The sequence below is a fragment of the Hemiscyllium ocellatum genome, chromosome 49 (genome assembly GCF_020745735.1).
Source record: "Hemiscyllium ocellatum isolate sHemOce1 chromosome 49, sHemOce1.pat.X.cur, whole genome shotgun sequence".
NCBI classification, from domain to species: domain Eukaryota; kingdom Metazoa; phylum Chordata; class Chondrichthyes; order Orectolobiformes; family Hemiscylliidae; genus Hemiscyllium; species Hemiscyllium ocellatum.
Genome location: NC_083449.1, coordinates 10,665,592 through 10,679,498, shown reverse-complemented (window position 1 = coordinate 10,679,498; position 13,907 = coordinate 10,665,592).

The window sequence follows — 13,907 nt, the reverse complement described above, 5'->3', positions numbered from 1 at the left end:
TTCATTGGGTGAGGGAGCATAGAGGGCATAGGTTTAAGGTGAGAGGGCAAAGATTTAAAAAATAACCTGAGGAACAACTTTTTCATGCAGAGGGTGATGTGCATATGGAATGAGCTTCCAGAGGAAGTGATGAAGGTGGGATCAATTACAACATTTAGAAGGAGCCCGGATCGGTAAATGAACAGAAAGGATTTAAAGGGATATGTGCCAAATTTAGAATCCAGAGAAGGTACATTCCTGTTAGGGTGAAAGGAAAGGCTGGTAGGCATAGGGAATGCTGGGTGACTACAGATATGAAAGGTTTGGTTGAGAAAAAGAAGGAAGCATATGTAAGGCTAGATCGAGTGAATCCTTAGAAGACTATAAATGCAGTAGGGGTATACTGAAGAGGGAAATCAGGAGGGCACAAACGGGACATGAGGTAGCTTTGAGAAATAGAATTAAGGAGAATCCAAAGGTTTTTTACAAATACATGAAAGACAAAAGTGTAACTAGGGAGTGAATAGAGCCCCTCAAAGATCAGCAAGGCGGCCTTTGTGTGGACCTGCCGAGAATGGTGGAGATACAAATCGAGTATTTTGCATTAATATTTACTGTGGAAAAGGACACAGAAGATATAGAATGTAGGGAAATAGATGGTGACATCTTGAAAAATACCCATATTATAGAGGAGGAAGTGCTGGGTGTCTTGAAACGCATAAAGGTGGATAAATCCCCAGGAACTGATCAGGTGCACCCTAGAACTGATTGCTGGACCTCCTTGCTGAGATATTTGTGTCATCGATAGTCACAGGTGAGGTGCTGGAAGACTGGAGGTTGGCTAACATGGTGTTACTGTTTAAGAAGGGTGAGCCTGAGGTGGGCAAGTTGCTGAAGGTAATCCTGCTGGGCTGTATTTGGAAAGGAAGGACTGATTAGGGATAGTCAACGTGGCTTTGTGTGTGGGAAATGATGTCTCACAAACTTGATTGAGTTTATTGAAGGCAGAACGGTAGATATGATCTATATGGACGTCAGTAAGGCGTTTGACAATGTTCCCCATGGAAAACTGGTTACCAAGGTTAGATCTCTTGGAATACAGGGAGAACTAGCCATTTGGATCCAGAACTGGCTCAAAGGTAGAAGACAGAGGGTGGTGGTGGAGGGTTGTTTTTCAAACTGGAGGCCTGCGACCCAGTGGAGTGCTACAAGCATTGCTACTGGGTCCTCTACTTTTTGTCATTTACATAAATGATTTGGATGTGAGCATAAGAGATACAGTTGGTAAGTTTGCAGACATGAAAATTGGAGGTGTAGTGGGCAGCAAAGAAGGCTACCTCAGATTACAGCAGGATCTTGACCAGATGTGCTGAGAAGTGGCGTTTAATTCAGATAAATGTGAGGTGCTGCATTTTGGGAAAGCAAATCTTAACAGGACTATACACTTAATGGTAAGGTCCTCAGGAGTGTTGCTGAACCAAGAGACCTTGGAGTGCAGGTTCATAGCTCTTTGAAAGTGGAGTCACAGGTAGATAGAATAGTAAAGAAGGTGTTTGGTAGGCTTTCCTGTATTGGTCAGAGTATTGAGTACTGGAGTTAGGAGGTCTTTTTGTGGCTGTACAGGACATTGGTCAGGTCGCTGTTGGAATATTGTGTACAATTCTGGTCTCCTTCCTATCAAAAAGATGTTGTGAAACTTGAAAGGGTTCAGAAAAGATTTACAAGGGTGTTGCCAGGATTGGAGGATTTGAGCTATAGGGAGAGGCTGAACAAACTGGGGCTGTTTTCCCTGGAGTGTCAGAGGTTGAGGGTTGACCTTATAGAGATTTATAAAATCATGAGGGGCATGGAGCGTCAGGAAGTCCAGAACTAGAGGGCATAGGTTTAGGGTAAGAGGAGAAAGACATAAAAGAGACTTAAGGGGAACCTTTTCACTCAGAGGGTACGTATATGGAATGAGCTGCCAGAGGAAGTGGTGGAAGCTGGTAATGCAACATTTAAAAGCAATTTGGATGGACACATGAATAGGAAGGGTTTGGAGGGATTTGGGCTGGGTGCTGGCAGATGGGACTGGATTGGGTTGGGATATCTAGCCTGCATGGATGGGTTGTACTGAAGGATCTGTTTCCATACTATACACCTCTATTACTCCATTCCAGCCAATGAGATTTGACTAGTTTAGGGTATCTGTCAATATGGACTCGTTGGATCAAAGGCTGTATGACTCTACAACCTGAAAGTTACAGGTTGATAACTAGACTCTTATATATTCATAGCAAAAACTTGACAGATGGCATATGATAAATGCAATTAAATAGTCATAAATCAGAGACTGACAGGTAAAAATTAATAACTGCACTCTGAGATACACAGAGCAAAAGCTGACATGGATATACTCATACAGCACAGAAATGCCCTTCAGGCATCATGTCTGCAACCAAAATAAGGTTTGCTAATTTCCTGCACTTGTCCCATATCCTTAAATGGTATGACATTTCAAGTGCTCATCCAAATACCTTTTCCAAGTTAAGGTTTTTGACCTCCACTGTCTTCCCAGGCAGTATGTTCCAGATTTCCACTTCTTGCTGAGTGAATAAGGTTTTTCTGAAATTCCCTCAATATATTTACCCCTTACCCTACACTATAGTGAGAGTCCTTACCCTTACCATATCCTAACCCAATCACCTCTTGTGATTGATCGCTCAAACAAGGGAAGCAGCTTCTGTTTATTCACCCTAACCATACGCCTCAATCTTTTACACCACAATCATGAGGCCCCACCTCAGTTTTCTCTGCTCTAGAGAAAACACTCCAAGCTTATTTAATCTCTCGCTTTATGGAAGTAATATTTCTACTTTGATCCTAATCCCCCATTCTGGGTCTGAGTTTAGCGCTGCTGCTGTCACTGTCAGTTTAATGTGTATTATTTATTCCTGCATTCTGAAGCAGCGCTGACTGTCCCTGAGTAGAGGAGCGCATGCGTGAGACCCTCTCCCAGCGCTGTCATTGAGGAGCATTTACTCAGTGAGTGCAAGAGGTTTGTTTGAAACAAACCGCAATGGAGAGATCAGCGCCCAGGGAAGCAAAGGAACAGCAGGCTCCTTCCAGCAGCACATCGGGATAGGAGCCTGGGACACAGAGGGGGGCTCCGAGACCGGGATTGATTCGGGGTGAGTTCAGGGAGGACCGGGTGCTGTTTGTAAGAGGCCGAGCGGAGCAGGAACTGGTCCCGGAACTTGGACTGAGCGGGCTGGGGGGGAATCTGTATCCAAATGGCTAGTTCTCCCTGTATTACATGAGATCTAAATTTGCTCACCAGTCTCCAATGGAGAACCTTGACAAACGCCTGACTGAAGACCATATTGATCACATCTACCACTCTGCCTTCACCAATCCTCTTTGTTTCTTCTTCAAAAAACTCAATCAGGTTTGTGAGACATGATTTGCCACGCACAAAAAATGTTGACTATCCCTAATCAATCCTTGCCTTTCCAAATATATGTACATCCTGTCCCTTAGGATTCCTTCCAACAACTTGCCCACCACCGACGTCAGGCTCATTCGTCTATAGTTCCCTGGCTTGTCCTTACCACCCTTCTTCAACAGTGGTAGCAAGTTAGCCAACCTCCAGTCTTCCAGCACCTCACCTGTGACTATTGATGACACAAATATCTAAGCAAGAGGCCCAGCAATCACTTCTCTAGTTTCCCACAGAGTTCTGGGGAATACCTGATCCGGTCCTTGGGATTTATCCACCTTTATGCAGATCAAGGCATCCAGCACTTCCTCCTCTGTAATATGGACATTTTTCAAGGTGTCACCATCTATTTCCCTACATTTGTATACTTGTACTCCATACCCTGAGTTCATCTGCCTACCCTGTTAGGCCCCTTGCATTCAAATAAATGCAGTTTAATTTATTAGTCCTACCTTGTCCCTGACTGTTTGACTCGCTTCTGTTCTCAACTGTGCCAGTCTCAGATTGATCTCTTTCCACACTATTTCCCTGGGATTCTGCTCCCCCCCCCTCAACCATATTACTAGTTTAAACTCTCTCGAGCAGCTCTAGCAAGTTTCCCTGCCAGTATATCAGTCCCCTTCCAATTTAGGTGCAATCCGTCCTTCTTGTACAGGTCACTTCTATCCAAAAGAGATTCCAATGGTCCATAAATGTGAATCCTTCACCTGTACACCAGCACCTCAGCCATGTATTCATCCGCTCTATCCACCTACTACTGCCTTCACGAGCTCATAGCACTGGGAGTAATTCAGATATTACTACTCTCAAGGATCTCCTTTTTAAATTCCTGCCTAACTCTCTGTAATCTCCCTTCAGAATCTCAACCTTTTCTTGTGTCATTGGTTCCAATGTGGACAATGAACGACTGCTGGCCTCTCTCTCCCTTGAGAACATTCTGCATCCTCTGAGACATCCTTGATCCTGGCACCAGGGAAGCAACACACCATTCTGATTTTTCACTGCTAGCCACAGAAAAATCTGTCTGTACCTCAGACTAGAGAGTCCCCTAACACAATTGATCTCTTGGAACCCGATATACCCCTCATTGCATTAGAGCCAGTCTCAATACCAGAAACTTGGCTGTTTGTGCTATGTTCCCCTGTGAACAAATCACTCCCTACATTTTCCAAAACAGCATACTTGTTTGCAATGGGGATAGCCACAGAAGGCTCCTGCACTACTGAGGGTAGTTATCAACCTGTTCATGTCAATTTGTGCTGTGAATGTGTCAGTGTAATTATCAGTCTGCATTTGTCAATTTCTGCTGGATCAATGAGAGAGTGTAGTTACCAACATGTACCTGTGAGATTCTGCTCTGTTATTATTGAGTATCATTATCATACTGTACATGACAGTGTGATTTTCCCTCTGTCAACTTGAAAGTGTAGTAATAAATCTTTACCTGATGGGTTATGCGATGGGAAAGTTCTTGTCAGTTTCTGCTGTGTGAGTGTAGTTATTCATCTGTGCCTGTCAGTTTCTGCTATCTGAATGTATGAGTGCAAGTATCAATCTGTGTGTTTCAGTTTCTGCTACGTCAATAAGCAAGTTTAGTTTTCCATCTGTACCTATCAGTTTCAGATATGTGATTGTACAAATGCTGTTATTGATGTATCCCTGAATGTTTCTGCTTGTAAAAATGCAAATGTATGCATTAAATCATTCCTGTCCTTTTCTCCAATGTGAATATGAAAATGTAGTTATCAATCTGTAATTGTCAGTTTTTGTTCTGTGAACATACGTGTGCTGTAATCAATCTGTACCAATCAGTTTCTGTGGTGTGAATATTCTTGTATTCGCCTCAGGTGACTGTCTACGTGGAGTTTGCACATTCTCCCAGTTTCTGTGTGGCTTTCCTCTGGGTGCCCCGGTTTCTTCCCACAGTCCAAAGAAGAAGTTAGGTGAATTGGCCATGCTAAATTGCCCGTAGTGTTGAGGGATGTGTGGGTTCGGTGCACTAGTCAGGGGTAAATGTAGAGTGATAAGGGAATGGTTCTGGTTGATACAATCTTCAGAGGGTCCGTGTGGATTTGCCAGGCTGAAGGTCCTGTTTCAAAACTGCATGGCTTCTAATTCTAACTAAAAGACCTATACTTGAAAGTTTCTGCTAGATGAATCTCTCCCCAACAGTTTCTGATCTGACATTGTATGAATGCATTTATCAATCTGAATCTGCCATTCCTTGTAATATGAATGTGTGAGTACAGTTATCGTTCTATGCCTGGAGCCATAGAAGTGGAGGCTGGGAAACATTGGGAAATAAATATTGATATCTTAAAAACAGTCCACATGCCAAAAGAGGAGATGCAATAGATGCTAAAAAAAATGTAAGTGTGTCTCAAATTCTGGGACCTGATCAATTATATTCTATAATGTTGGAGGGAGCTATATTGATAATTTGAATAAATTGCATTGTTTTATTACTTTTTTGGGGAATATCTCATAGGGAGAGTCAATCTGTTCCTGTCAGTTATTGCAATCTGAATGCGTGACTGTGGTTATCAAATCTGTACCTGTCAGTTTCTATGTGAATATGTGGGCGCAGTTATCTATCTCAGTTTCTGCAATGTGAATGAGAGTATAATTATCAGTCTCCACCTGTCAGCGTCTCCTACATCTATATGTGATGTTAGTTATGGAGGTGAACCTCTGTTAGTTTCTGTCATATGAATGTGTGAGTGTCATCATCAATCTGTCCCAGTCAGTTACCGCAATGTGAATGGGTGAGAGTAGGTATCAAGCTGTAACTGTTTCTGCTATTTGAATAGGAGTTGAATGTGAGAGTGTAGTTGTCAGTTTTTGTTTGTCAAACTGAGTATTGTTATTGATCTATACTTGTCAGATACCCGTGTGAAACTGGGAGATTTGTTAGCAAAAATTACTTGTCAGTTTATGCAATATGAAACTGAGTGTTATTGTTAATCTGTTCCTGTCAGTTTCTGTTTCTTGGATATGATACATTTGTTATCAAGTTTTCTCTGTCACTAACTTCCTCTGTCAGTCACTACAATGTTAATGTCAGGATGTATTTACTAATTTGTTCCTGTCAGTTTCAACTCTGTGTATTTGAGTGTGCAGTTATTAATCTGTAACTGTCAGTGTCTACCATGCGAATGTGTGAGTGCATTTATCAATATCAGCTTCTGTGTTGTGAATATGTGAAAGTGCTTACCAATTTGCACCTGATATGTAAATATCGTTCCCAATTTCTCCTTGTCGATTTCTGCTACATGTGTTACAGCATGCAGTTAGCAATCTGTACATGCACTTTTCTGCAATGTGAACATCAGAATATAGTTACCAATCTGACTGCTCTGTGAATGTATAAGTACAGTCACCAAACTATATAGACCAGCTTCTTTGTAGCTCTGAATTTAGGTATTAATCTATGCCTGTCAATTTCAGCTATGTGAATGTGTGAGTGCACTTATCATTCTGTACCTGTCAGATTCTGCTCAGTGCATTTGTTTTGTGTCATGGATTGTGTAATAGAAAATTAAAGGGTTTTCCAACTCCTGTAGTGCAGACTCGAACTGGGAGGAATGATCTGATGGGCTGTTCTTCAGGAGTCATCAGTTTTTAATCAGCATAGCTACATACTTTTGTGAATAATGCTGAGAAATAGGTAGGTGTTACATTCCTTTGGTAGTGTCTCAAGGAAAGAGAAATGAACAAATAAATTATATTGTAGCTGACTGACCACAATATTCCTGCTACAGGAAAGACAATTGGCTAGTTCACTTCATTATTCTATTGTAAATATTACATAATCCTGCTCTGTGGTGTGACGGTGCAAGCCATTAGCAGTACTCTCCTGATGTTCAATGGTGGCAATGTGGAAAGTGAAAGACTTGTATTTTTGTCATACAGTGGAGAAGATTTAAATCATTCAGGCAAATTTACTGAACATGGTTGAACTCTTGCTGCAAAAGGAATGAGAATTTTCAAATTACAAGATTTGGGTAAATTCCTTTGTTGAATTAAAGGGTAATTGTTTGATTATAATTGTTAAATTGATGATACGACACTATTTTCTTGCTTTTTTGCAATATTTCATAGGGTGGGACATTTGGGATTCTTTGTAGAAGATTAAAGTGAATTTGGAGACCAAGTTACACATTTTTTAATAAAAATAATGTAATACTGGACAGAGTGAAAATTTAATTTCTGTCCCTGCGAGATGAATATGTTGAGAATGATGTTGAGATCAAGATGGGGTTGGCAGCTCCTCTGCTGCCATGACACCCTCATTGAAATGGAATGCTGGCTGAATGAGATTAGTTGCTTATTTTTGTGTAAACATGTTGTATATATTCATTTGTTTCCTACAGTGTAAATGTGTGTACATCGCTGTTAGTCTCTGTATCTTGTGTTGATATGGTGGTTCAATCTGAATTTGTACCTTTGTATATGTGTGCGTGTTCTCAGTAATGATTCACTACTGGTCACATATGGCTGTTGAAACTATGTAAAAGCACGATGTCATTGTTTATCCTGTTTGTGACATTTAAAATGTAAACTTGATTTAGTACACCTTTTGCCTATTTTAAACAACCAGTCATCTTCAAATATGCTGTGAATGTTCATGGCCTGTGAATCATATTAATTGAAATCGGGAAGGTGTCGATGGAGAATGCAGAGAAAAAAAAATAAACTGGTCTTTCCGCAGTTGAGTCTGACTGTTTGCTTGTTTGGATGTATCTCTGGAAATTGAGCTCAAACTGAGTGTGATCCAATCTGCTCTGTGCCTGTGGAAACGATGTCACTGCTTTGACATACCTGCTGTTTGTTAGAAGCAGCTGGTCACACTTGGCTTTGTCCTGAGGAAATATGACATTGTCTTCATCATTCAAATATTTGCTTGGCAGATGACTGAAGATTTTTCAGCTGTAAATCAACATAAGCCAAGTTAGGCAAGATTAAACTGATCAGTGTGGCAGTCAGTTAATAATCATTAGGGTATTTTCAAACCTAGCAATTCAAACAGAACCAGATTTCGATTCCACTCTTTCCCTCTGTTGCTCCTGGTCTCAGTTTCTGTTATTTGCAACTTTGTGACAATTGGGTGATATCCAGAACTAATATCTGTTCACCTCCATGAACGGGAATTCCTGAAGCAGCTGCAATGCATCAATAGCAAGCTGCCAATACACGGAATGTTGAAGGAAAGAACAAGGGACGCTATGTCTAATGCTTTACTCGAAACTTCAAATCTGTTCACTCTACTCCGTGTCCTTTATAGGATTGTCACAAAATTGTGGTCTGTGCTTCCATTATTCTCCGCCCAATATCAACAAACAGCGTGAAACAGAAGCCAAACAGAACTCCTATCAGTGTTTAGGGGATTAAAAAGCACAAGACTGTCCCACAGCAGCTTCTTCTCGCTCTGCCTCCCTCAGTAGGCCCACACACAGCCCGAGAAAGATTTTCCCCCAGCCCGCTCACTCCAAGTTCCGGGCCCAGTTCCGGCTCCGCTCGGCCTCTTACAAACAGTCCCCGGTTCTCCCTGAACTCACCCCGAATCAATCCCGGTCTCGGAGCCCCCTCTGTGTCCCAGGCTCCCATCCCGCTATGCTGCTGGAAGGAGCCTGCTGTTCCCTCGCTTCCCTGGGCGCTGATCTTTCCATTGCGGTCTGTTTCAAACAAACTTCTTGCACTCACTGAATAAATGCTCCTCAATGGCAGCGCTGGGGGAGGGCCTCACGCATACGCTCCTCTAATCAGGAACAGTCAGGTTTGGGGACAGTGACAGCAGCAGTGCTAACCCCAGACCCAGCATGGGGGATCGGGATCAAAGCACAAATATTACTTCCAAAAAAAGAGAGACTAAATGAGCTTGGATTGCTTTTTCTAGAGCAGAGATGACTGAGGTGGTGGCACATGATTGTGATGTGAAAGATTATGAGGCGTATGGAGAGGGTGAATATAGAGAAGCTGTTTCCCTTGTTTGAGCGATCAATCACAAGTGGTGATTGGGTTAGGATATGGTAAAGAATAAGGATTTTCACTATGGTGTAGGGTAAGGGAAAAATATATTGAGAGAAAATCTCTTTCACTCAGCAAGTAGTGGAAATCTGGAAGATACTGCCTGGGAAGACAGTGGAACGCATAAAGCTTAACCTTGAAAAAGTATTTGGATGAGCACTTGAAATATACCATTTAACGATTTGGGACAAGTGCAGGAAATTAGCAAACCTTATTTTGGTTGCAGACATGGTGCCTGTAGGGCTTTTCTGTGCTGTATGAGTATATGGCATGTCACCTTTTGCTCTGTGTATTTTAGGGTGCAGTTATTAATTTGTACCTGTCAGTCTTTGGTTTCTGACTATGTAATTGCATTTATCATATGCCACCTGTCAGGTTTTTGCTGAGAGTCTAGTTATCAAACTGTAACTTTCAGGTTGTCGAGTCATACAGCCTTTGATCCAACTCGTGCACATTGACCAGATAACCCAACTAATCAAATCTCATTTGCTAGCATGGAGTCATAGAGAGATATATAGCATAGAAACAGACTTTTCAGTCCAACTCGTCCGTGCTGACCAGATATCCCGATCCAATCTAGTCCCACCTGCCAGCACCCAGCCCATATCCCTCCAAACCCTTCCTATTCATATACCCATCCAAATGCCTTTTAAATGTTGCAATTGTACCAGCCTCCACCACTTCCTCTGGCAGCTCATTCCATACCCACACCACCCTCTGTGTGAAAAAGTTGCCCCATAGGTCTCTTTTATATCGTTCCCCTCTCACCCTAAACCTATGCCCCTGGTTCTGGACTCCCAGACCCCAGGGAAAAGAATTGCCTATTTACCCTATCCATGCCCCTCATAATTTTGTAATTATGTCACCACTCATGTCATAATTATGTCATAATTTTGTCACCACTCAGCCTCCGACACTCCAGGGAAAACAGCCCCAGCCTGTTCAGCTTCTCCCTATAGCTCAAATTCTCCAACCCTGGCAACATCCTTGTAGATCTTTTCTGAACCCTTTCAAGTTTCACAATATCTTTCCGATAGGAAGGAGACCAGAATTGCATGCAATATTCCAACAGTGGCCTAACCAATGTCCTGTACATCCACAACATGTACTCAAAACTCTGACCAATAATAGAAAACATACCAAATGCCTTCTTCAATATCCTATCTATCTGTGACTCTGCTTTCAAAGAACTATGCACCTGCACTCCAAAGTCTCTTTGTTCAGCAACACTCCCTCGGAGCTTCACATTAAGTACATAAGTCCTGCTAAGATTCACTTTCCCAAAATGCAGCACCTTGCATGTATGTGAATTAAACTCCATCTGGCACTTTTCAGCCCATTGGCCCATCTGGTCAAGATCCTGTTGTAATCTGAGGTAACGTTCTTCGCTGTCCACTACACCTCCAATTTTGGTGTCATATGCAAACTTCTAACCGTAGCTCTTATGCTCGCATCCCAATCATTTATGTAAATGACAAAAAGTAGAGGGCCCAGCACCAATCCTTGTGGCACTCCATTGGTCACAGGCCTCCAATCTGAAAAACAGCCCTCCACCACCACCCTCTGTCTTCCACCTTTGAGCCAGTTCTGCATCCAAATGGCTAGTTCTCCCTGTACTCCATGAGATCTAACCTTGCTAATCAGTCTCCCATGGGGAACCATGTCGAATGCCTTATGAAATACATAGAGATCACATCTACAGCTCTGCCCTCATCAATCTTTTTTGTTACTTCTTCAAAAAACTCAATCAAGTTTGTGAGACATGTTTTCCCACGCACAAAGCCATGTTGACTATCCAAAATTAGTCCTTGCCTTTCCAAATACATATACATCCAATCCCTCAGGATTCCATCCAACAACTTGCCCACCACCGACATCAGCCTCACTGGTCTGTAGTTCCCTGGCTTGTCCTTATCACCCTTCTTAAACAGTGGCACCACATTTGATAACCTCCAGTTTTCCTGCACCTCACCTCATCAAAGATATAAACATCTCAGCAAGAGGCCCAGCAATCACTTCTCTAGTTTCCCACATAGATGTCGGGTACACCTGATCAGGTCCTGGGGATTTATCCACCTTTACGTTTCAAGACATCCAGCACTTCCTCCTCTGTAATATGGACATTTTGCAAGATGTCACCATCTATTTCTCTACAGTCTATATCTTCCATATCCTTTTCCACAGTAAATACTGATGCAAATTATTCATTTAGTATCTCCCCCATTTTCTGCGCCTTCACAAAAAGGCCACCTTGGTGATCTTTGAGGTGCCCTATTCTCTCCCTATTGAACCTTTTGTCCTTCATATATTTGTAAAAACCCTTTAGATTCTCCTTAATTCTATTTGCCAAAGCTATCTCATGTCCCCTTTTTGCCCTCCTGATTTCCCTCTTAAGTATGCTCCTACTTCCTTTATACTCTTCCATGGATTCAGTCAATTTATCCTGTCTATACCTTACATATGCTTCCTTCTTTTTCTTAACCAAACCCTCAATTTCTTTAGTCATCCAGCATTCCCTATACCTACTAGCCTTTCCTTTCATCCTAACAGGAATGTACCTTCTCTGGATTCTAAATTTGGCACATATCCCTTTAAATCCTTTCTGTTCATTTACCAATCCAGGCTCCTTTTAAATGTTGTAATTGTTCCCACCTTCATCACTTCCTCTGGAAGCTCATTCCATATGCACATCACCCCCTGCATGAAAAGGTTCTTCCTCAGGTTATTTTTTAAATCTTTGCCCTCTCACCTTAACCTATGCCCTCTATGCTCCCCCACCCAAGAAAAAGACCTTGGCTTTTCATCCTATCGATGCCCCTCCTGATTTTATAAGCAGCTGTAAAAATCTCCCCTCAGCTTCCGATGCTCCAGGGGTAAAAGCCCCAGCCTATTCAGCCTTTCCCGATAATTCAAACCCTCTAATCGTGGTAACATCTCTGTCAATTTTTTGCACCCTCGCAAGATTAACAACATCCTTCCTATAGTAGCATGACCAGAATTGTACGCAGTCCTCTAAAAGTGCCCTAAGTAATGCCCTAACATGACGTCCCAGCTCCTAAACCCAGTGTGCTTATCAAAGGAGACATGCATGCCAAACACCTTTTCTAACTGCCACTCCACTTTCAAGCAGCTATTCATATGCACCTGATGATCTTATATACAGTTACTGGTAGAACCATGGGGAGTGTTGGCAAACAATATATCCTGCCCTGTTTTTACCTATGAGATGTATATGTAACAACCATTCTCTCTGTCAGCTTCTGCAATGTGAACATATGGGAGCAGCATAGTCTGTTTCTGCTGTGTGACTGTGAGACTGACGTTCTCAATCTGTACAAATCAGTTTCTACTCTTGCGTACTAATTTGGGTTAATTCTCTGGCAGCACTAATATTTTCCGTGACTGTGATTTATTCCATTGGAGAAGTTATGAGGATGTTGAAATGGGGTCTTAAATTTAATCTCTAAGCATTTTGTGAATTCTGAGTTTTTGCTTCGTCTGTGGGTTCAGGAAGAGGAGAGCAGACGGGTATGTAGTTCAGAATCCCAGCTATTACTGGAAACTTGTATGCAGAACAGTTAAAGAATAGAATGGGATAAATGGCCTGTGTCTGTGCTGTACCAATTCTCTGATTCAGGTGAATAAAATGACAATCACAACCTGTTGTACGGAGTATCATGTAGCAATGGACAGATCAGCTTATTTACAAATAAAACTGGTCCTGTCAGTGTAGGATGTTTCCTTGCTTAGGGTTCTGTGGTATCACTGAGACATTTGGTTTCGACTTGAACGTAGACATTGTTGAAGTTTCTTTTGTTTGAAAGTGAGATTTATTCTGCATCTGTCTATTCATACTGCATTTTTTTTATTGTTGCACATTATTTATGTATTGTGTCTTCAGTCCCGTTTTCCCTCGCTGTGGAACATATGAGCAATTTTTCAGCTGTTTCTATTTCTTGAAGTTACACTTTAACACTTGATCAGTTCCGGAGCCACCATTTAGATGCGACATCAACGGTGAATATCACCCCAGACAAACAAAAAAGAAACGTGCCCCGTCTATGCTGCCTGAACGGTTTTGCTGCTCCCCCGATGCTGCCTGAACTGCTGTGCTCTTCCAGCACCACTAATCCAAAAGCTGGGGCATTTTACGATTGGCGGTCTATGTCTTTAGTTCTATGCCTGGCAGACTCGAACCTGGATCCCTGACGCTGTTTTGACTGATTGCAGCTTGCGATAAATGAGGCTTTCTGCTGTCGGTGAGAGATTTTCCAAATGAAACGAGATCAAACCAGAGCAGTTGCAGGATTGGGACAGCAAATGTAGAGCTTTTGCTGATGTGAGAACGAGTGCACAAAGGCTGGGCGACATTAAAATATTGTCTAAAGACGATTACTATGCTCACCCGGAAGAATGGTCTGTG